Genomic DNA, 8251 nt, shown 5'->3' with positions numbered 1-8251 from the left:
TTTCCAGCCACTCTTCCCCAAGCCTGTAGCGCTGCATGGGGTTGTTGTGGCCAAAGTGCAGGACCCGGCACTTGGCCTTGTTGAATCTCATACAGTTGGCCTGGGCCCATCGATCCAGCCTGTCCAGGTCCCTCTGCAGAGCCTTCCTACCCTCGAGCAGATCAACACTGCCGCCCAACTTGGTGTCGTCTGCAAACTTACTGAGGGTGCACTCGATCCCCTCATCCAGATCATTGATAAAGATATTAAACAGAACTGGCCCCAATACTGAGCCCTGGGGAACACCGCTCGTGACCGGCCGCCAACTGGATTGAACTCCATTTACCACAACTCTCTGGGCCCGGCCGTCCAGCCAGTTTTTGACCCAGCGCAGAGTCCACCTGTCTAAGCTGTGAGCCGCCAGCTTCTCCAGGAGAATGCTGTGGGAGACGGTGTCAAAGGCCTTACTGAAGTCCAGGTAGACCACATCCACAGCCTTTCCCTTGTCCACTAGGCGGGTCACCTGGTCATAGAAGGAGATCAGGTTGGTCAAGCAGGACCTGCCTTCCATAAACCCGTGCTGGCTGGGCCTGATGCCCTGGTTGTCCCGCACCTGCCTTGTGAGCGCCCTCAAGATGATCCGCTCCATGATCTTCCCCGGCACTGAGGTCAGGCTAACAGGCCTGTAGTTCCCCGGATCCTCCTTCCGGCCCTTCTTGTAGATGGGCGTCACATTGGCCAGCCTCCAGTCGTCCGGGACCTCCCCCGTTAACCAGGACTGCTGATAGATGATGGAGAGCAGCTTGGCTAGCTCCTCCGCCAGCTCTCTCAGCACTCTCGGGTGGATCCCATCCGGCCCCATAGACTTGTGAGTATCCAGATGACGTAGCAGGTCGTTGACCGCTTCCTCTTGGATTATGGGGGGTTCATCCTGCTCGCCATCCCTGTTTTCCAGCTCAGGGCGCCGAGTACCCTGAGGGTAACTAGTCTGATTGCTAAAGACTGAGGCAAAGAAGGCATTAAGTACCTCAGCCTTTTCCTCATCCTCGGTGACAATGTTCCCCCCCGCATCCAATAAAGGATGGAGATTCTCCCTGGCTCTCTTCTTGTCATTAATGTATTTGTAAAAACTTTTTTTGTTGTCTTTAACGACAGCGGCCAGGTTGCGTTCTAGCTGGGCTTTTGCCTTTCTCATTTCCTCTCTGCACGACCTAACGAGATCCCTGTACTCTTCTTGAGTCGCCTGCCCCTTCTTCCACAAGTGATAAACTCTCCTTTTTTTCCTGAGTCCCAGCAAAAGCTCCCCGTTCAGTCAGGCCGGTCGTCTTCTCCGCCCGTTCTTCTTGCGGCGTACAGGGACAGCCTGCTCCTGCGCCTTTAAGACTTCCTTCTTGAAGATCGTCCAGCCTTCCTGGACCCCTTTGCCCTTCAGGATGGTCTCCCAAGGGACTCTCTCAACCAGCGTCCTGAACAGGCCAAAGTCCGCCCTCCGGAAGTCCATGGTAGCAATTTTGCTGCCTCCCCTCCTTACTTCACCGAGAATTGAGAATTCTACCATTTCATGGTCGCTAAGCCCAAGACGGCCTCCGACCACCACATCTCCCACCAGTCCTTCTCTGTTTGTGAACAGCAGGTCGAGCGAGGCACCTCCCCTGGTAGGCTACCTTACCAGCTGTGTCAGGAAGTTGTCTTCCACACACTCCAGGAACCTCCTAGACTGCTTCCTCTCTGCCGTGTTGTATTTCCAGCAGATGTCTGGGAAGTTGAAGTCCCTCACGAGAACAAGGGCCAGCGATCGAGAGACCTCTGCCAGCCGCTTGTAGAATGCTTCATCCGCCTCTTCATCCTGGTTGGGTGGTCTATAACAGACTCCCAGCAGGATATTTGCCTCGTTGGCCTTCCCCCTCATCCTTACCCATAAACAGTATCATCATCACAATCGTTGAGCTCTAGACAATCGAAACACTCCCTAACATACAGGGCCACCCCATCGCCTCTCCTTCCTCTCCTTTCCCTTCTGAAGAGTCTATAGCCATCCATTGCAGCACTCCAATCGTGAGAGTCACCCCACCACGTTTCTGTGATGGCGACTAAGTTATATCTATCCCGCTGCACAATGGCTTCCAACTCCTCCTGTTTGCCACCCATGCTGTGTGCATTGGTGTAGATGCACTTGAGCTGGGCTATCGATTTCGCCCCCAGCATCGGCATGCCACCCCTCGGCTCATCTCTAGTGAGCCTGGTTTTATCCCCTTCCCCCTTCAAACCTAATTTAAAGCCCTCTCAATGAGCCCTGCCAATTCATGAGCAATGATCCTTTTCCCCCTGTGAGATAGCTGGTCTCCATCTGTCGCACAGTTTTAACTAGGTGATCATCTCAGCAGAACATTGGTCACTTGATAAGGGAGAGGAAGAATTTTTTTTGTTTTGTTTACTATGCAATTGATAGGCAGAAAAGTATGTGTTTGACAAATACTCCTTTTCTGCATTTGGAGAAAAACACAGATTATATATTTCTTCCATATGATAATTTTTTTTTTTTTAATTTCCAACTGTACCTAGATGCATTATTGAACAGGTCCTATCATAGCTTTTTATCTGTAAATTAGAGTGTAACAGATAATTTGGATCTTAGATCTTTTAAAGTCATACCTATCATCTGCTTGTGTTGCTTTCCAATTTTCAAAATTGCAATAAAATTACTGTTTCTGATGATAGTTTTAAAAAGAGAAAGGGAAGACTCATCTTATTCTAGGTATGTTTTCTTAATTCTTAAATAAGCAGCTAGACATCTGACAGGGTAAATAATATGCTCAATGCTGAATAATGCTCAGTAAACAATCAAAAGAGTGTCAAGAGGATCATTTAATATGATCTTGTCAAAATAACTTAATCCACTTGTTTTAATGAGATTATAATTTTGATCAAAATCAGTGTTACAATGTGTTAGACTTCTGTGATATATCACTTGGTATCACATAGTATCACATTTCAGTCAAAAAACTTGAATGACAAAAGATAAATACAAGGTATGGATTAAAACAGTATATGCAACACGAAGTTGTTCTTTGTCAGTCTCTACTGAAGCAAGTTCCCTCACGAGTCACAACTTGGCCTTATATGACTGAGTTCTTACTAGACACTTACCTAGACCTGGAGTTGCTTGCACACTATGTGAGCTCAGGAAAAATGTTATGGTACAATCCAGTGGATGCAAGCTAAATACAAGTAAAATCAAATTAGATCTGTAGACACAATAGTTAAGAATGAGGACAATTAGTCACTGGGATCAGTTCCCCAAGCGCACAGTGGACGCCTCTTCAACCAATATTTTTAAATCAGTACTTGGTATTTTTCTAAAATAAGTGTGGTAGTTCAGCTAAGTCATCTAGTGGGAATCAGACCAAAGAGCTATGCAAGAGGAAAGACACATCTTATTAATCTTCTAGTGACAGTTTATCCAGTAGTGGCATCTATATGTTGGGTTCTGTGCTTGTGTCAGTCTCACAGTTTGTTTGAAACATCTATTATTTTTATATAACACTTTCCAGACCTTTTTTCCCCTAACGTATTATTTATTTTCTTTAATTTTAAAATATTCAGCCACTTCCAAGAGAAGGCATTGAAAAATTAATGTTTTCTACAATATAATTATTTCTGGAATTATTAATTATCTTAGATACTGAAAAAAATTAATATGGAACAGACATTGATGACAAAGATTGGGTGTAGGTTTCAATATGGCTATGTTGTGAGCATTGCAAATATTTCTTTGTAAGGCAGAATCCTGTAAGAACAGCTTTTTACCCCCTGTTGGCATCTGGAAGCAAAAGAAACTTGTGTTGCACGCTGCTACTTTTTATTGTAGATGACTGCTGTTGATACTTGCTATAAAAAACAAATATTGGTGAAGTTAATGGCAAGATTTCCAAAACCAAAAAAAGCATTGGACAAAGGCTGTTGCAAAATCATTCATCTTTGAAAGTATCCACTGAACACAATAATGAACAATATGCAAGATAGGTGTTTGCGTACTTATGAATTCACATCTGCTTAGAAGTAGAAGTGACTATTCTCAGGTCAGTCCATAGGCTTCCTGCAAAAAATATTTTTAATATAATGAAAAATAATATTGTCTTCACTCATGAAATGTGCAAACATTTGCTGACTGGTTACACCATTCTAAAGCATGGATTTATTTTCTCTAGAAAAGCCAAAACCAAAAGCTCTATTTCAAACAACCAGACATAACCCATAATAACAGAACATTACAGTTGTACTGCTAAATTTTCAAAAATCAAGACACAGGTAGTCAAATATGCCTATTAAGTCTTAATTTTGGCCCCTTGTGAATTTGCTTTAGTAAACAATTTTTAATGTTCTTATAGTGTACCATACATTGCATATGAATTTGTGTTTTCTGGAAGTAATTTAAAATGAGTGAAACAAAGCTTTGAAAAGCTGTTTACTAAGTAATGCCACATTCTAATTGCAAAATTGGGTATCTTAATTATGCCACTAGAGTATATACATGAAATTAGGCAATATAGATATTTAATTTTGTGTTGATTATCATGTGCAATTATGAACTGAATAATCTTAGGAAATTGTGGCCAAGATAGGCACCTGAGCAGTTTGAAAGTTCTCCATCTTACGTTGTGGTTTTTTGTAAACGTGTCCTAGAACATAAAGTGTGTTAATATGCTGATGTCTCACCTCAGATCATGTACTGTATAAACAGTGGTATGCAGTGGGCAGCATGGAGATAGACTATGGTTCCTTCTCATACTATACAGCAGCTATTCGCAATCCGGTGTTGAAATTTGCATTGCTTAGGTTTACCTGCCATACCCTGAACACATCCTGACTGCATTTAGGCTATCTTACACATTTCTATATAGTAATCTTGCTATCACTCGTATTCGTTGTCTTGATCTTTGAATGTAATCCCCTCTTAAAAAGTTAGCCCAAGCAGTGGTGAAACAAATATCAAGGTGTACATCAGTATTTGCTGAAAATTTAGCACTCAAACTAGCCCTGAAAATATCCTAAGTGAAGGTATCTTTAGACCTACATGAGAACCAAGAGATTCTCCTGCTTTACCAGTTCATATAAAATTACAGAAGGCAGATATCTGCCTGACATTGGCTGAAGCACCTGGTTTAGACTGCGGTGGCTTAGGTATAAGACACATTTTAACAGCCTATACCATTCACATAGGTCTTTATCTGAGTCCTGTGTAGGTGCGGTCCAAGCAGCTGCTAGTGCAGTGTCCACAGAGCTCCACGTAGTGCAGATGTGCCTACAAGACAGTGCAGCAGCTTCGAAAGAGCAGATCAAGGCCAACCTGTGATTGTGGCACCAGGAGGCATCTGTGTGTACAGATGACACCACTCAAATTTCCCTTCACCTACCGGTTGCAAATCGGGGTCTGCCTGGCCACAACATTCAACCTGCTGGAGGAAGGACATATCTGAAAATTTGCTAGATTAGTTTGCATTCATATGCATTCTTGGCATAATTTAGCACTTGCCTAAATCCTAGACAGCAGGAAAATTTTAGAAATTTACATCATTTTTGGTAATGACAATTTTGGATAGGAGATGGGTGCCTGTCCTCCCTAAATAGGGCATTGCTCTGGGTACATATGGCAGCTGAAACCAAGTGGCCAGGAACATGAAGTGAGCTGCCTACAAGACAAATAATCCTAGAAAGGAAGCAGGCACAACTGTTGCCTAGGGATGAGGTGGGCTCTGGATGAGCTGTATCCCATCTGAATACACATGGCACATAAGTGGTGTCTGCGTTCTTCTGCAATGCTTGATTCCTGTCACTGTTTAGCATGGAAGGAGAGGTGAGTGATTAACCTTGTTTCTTGGTACATGCATAAGAGATTAGTCCAAACAATTACCAGCATTTTTAGTCAATGCATCACTTAACTTTTGACCAAAAGAAGAGGCAGTATCAGCACCTGTGGTCCATTGACCATAGATAGAGAAGAACTGTACTTATGTCTGAAGAGGCCATATTGCATATTTTCTTGGTTGCAGGGAAAGCAATTTTCCTGCAAGGAATTTAATGCCATGTAATTGTTCCTACTCACTACTCGCTTTTTATCTGTTTTACTGTTAATTAGCAGATTACACTTTTTTAAAGATACCATGTCACTTTTAGTTATGGTTATGAGCTTCGCCTAGGGGGTGCTACCTCCTGTGTTGATATCAACCCAGGCACAGACAGGCAAGGAAACATATGATTTACTAGACTCATGATACCAGATAAGAGCAAAAGAAAAAAAGAATTCCTATTAGTGTCTCAAGCTCCACTTGTAAGTGCCACGACCTTCAATTTGGGGACCACCAACTGAAATACTTTAGGGTGATGATATGTCAAAAGAGGAGAATAAGTATTTGCAACAGAAGAATGGGGACCTGCATGTGGTACTATTGTCATTCGGGACTGCAGCACAACACAAAACTCAGTCTGAACTGTTCTTTTTAAGATAGGCCTCACGCACTGTAAGCAACCAGACTGAATGTAGAGTGTTTTCACACTCTCTCATGAATTTCTAATTGGTGGCTAATGATGCATTGTTACCTGCACATAATGAAGTTATTTTCCACAGGGTTATAGTGTGAGCAGACATCTGGTAGTGTGCATGTGTAAGTGAAATGGAGTCATAAAAATTAGTGTTAAGTTATAGGATTCTTTCAGGTCAACAAATTCCCTTCCCTAAAGATAATTTTGTTTGAATTCAATTTTGAACAAATAACAAAAATCAGTCCTGTTGGAAACAAGCTGTTTGGGACATGGCTCTTGTTTACACTATGTGTAAGCAATGCAAATTGTCTTTAAAGGGAATGAATATTCTATTTGCATCCACCTTAAGTCTGTTTTATACTGCCAGACTGTTATAAAGGGGCCTTTGGGAATCTTTGAAGAAATTGTCAAAGTTCTTAAGGGAAAATATATTGTATTCGCATTGGTTTTCATAAGATATGAAGCCAAACTTAACGGGCATTATCTTTAATCTTTTCTTCCCCAAGGTAAAATATAGGAAGTACAACACAAACAAAAATCAAAAGCAAAATGGATTTGGAATCAAAATGTCACCCAAGAAGTTAGTCAAGGACGTTGTCGTTAACCTCTGTGTGAAAGTGTGTTTGCTTTTTTTGCTCTAAATGGTTATCTGAAAAGAACAGGCAACTAAATGCAGAAAGTATGTGTCACATGTCTGGTGTGATGCTGTAATGACATGTTCTAATGATTACTGAGCATGTACCTGAAGGCATTTTATCTGAATATATGATTTCATTCAATCTTATAATAAAGGTTTCTAGTAGATCAAGAGACAAAATTATTTCTTTCAGAAAGGCTTGATTAGAAAATGAAAATGTGTTAAAACACATTTCTCCTTTCTCCTCCAATGAAAATGAGAAGCAAGTAAGTCTGCTTTTTGAAAAAACAATATAACTACCAAATCACTCAAATTTGGTTTATGTGGTAAACTAAGTAAAAAATTGAACGCTTTTTGGAGCTTGTTAGGTTTTTTTTAAAGAAAAATGAAAGACATCTTTGAAAAGCAAACATTTTATTTCAGATTTTTCATTGCTGCAAAAGATCAAGTGCATTAAAATGACACCCCCCCATTAGAATGATTCTCTTGTTTCTTCCCACAAAAATCTGTAAATCATCAAACAGCTGTAACACTGAATCATAGCACCAATTCAGAATTAGGAAGATACCATATAGGTATATGTATATAGTACAGTATAGGAGATACCATAATTTGAGCTGCAGGATAAAACAAAAATCCTTTCCACCGAAGAAAATAAAAAATGTTAACTTTTTGAGGTAGCTGCACCAGGCAAAGTGTATCAGATAAATTCCATCTTTGGTTATTATTTTGCACTTAGCTAAGATGCACTAGAGGGTTTTTTAAAATGAATACAGCATTCTCTTACTTTTTTCTTAATAGGTATGGGTTTTTTGAACATTATTAAATAGTTGCTTTTAGTGCCCACCTGAGGTGACTGCATTTCAGCAAAATATGAAGTGTTTATTAAGTAAACTGTATATTAGTTATTTTACAGTCCTTGAGGACAAAATGTATACTGTGCTCCAAGTAAAGTTTATGAATAATATATAGTATGAAAATAAGGTAATACTTATCCTGGTTAAAAGAAATGTAGAACCTATGATATTGTAACAATTTACATAGATTACTAGTATGTCTTGTAACACCCACATTTTTAAAAGTATTTGCATGTTT

The sequence above is a fragment of the Pygoscelis adeliae genome, unplaced genomic scaffold (genome assembly GCF_000699105.1).
Source record: "Pygoscelis adeliae isolate BGI_AS28 unplaced genomic scaffold, ASM69910v1 Scaffold113, whole genome shotgun sequence".
Lineage (NCBI taxonomy): Eukaryota > Metazoa > Chordata > Aves > Sphenisciformes > Spheniscidae > Pygoscelis > Pygoscelis adeliae.
The sequence above is the reverse complement of the archived record's forward strand: the minus strand, read 5'-3'. Positions refer to the sequence as shown.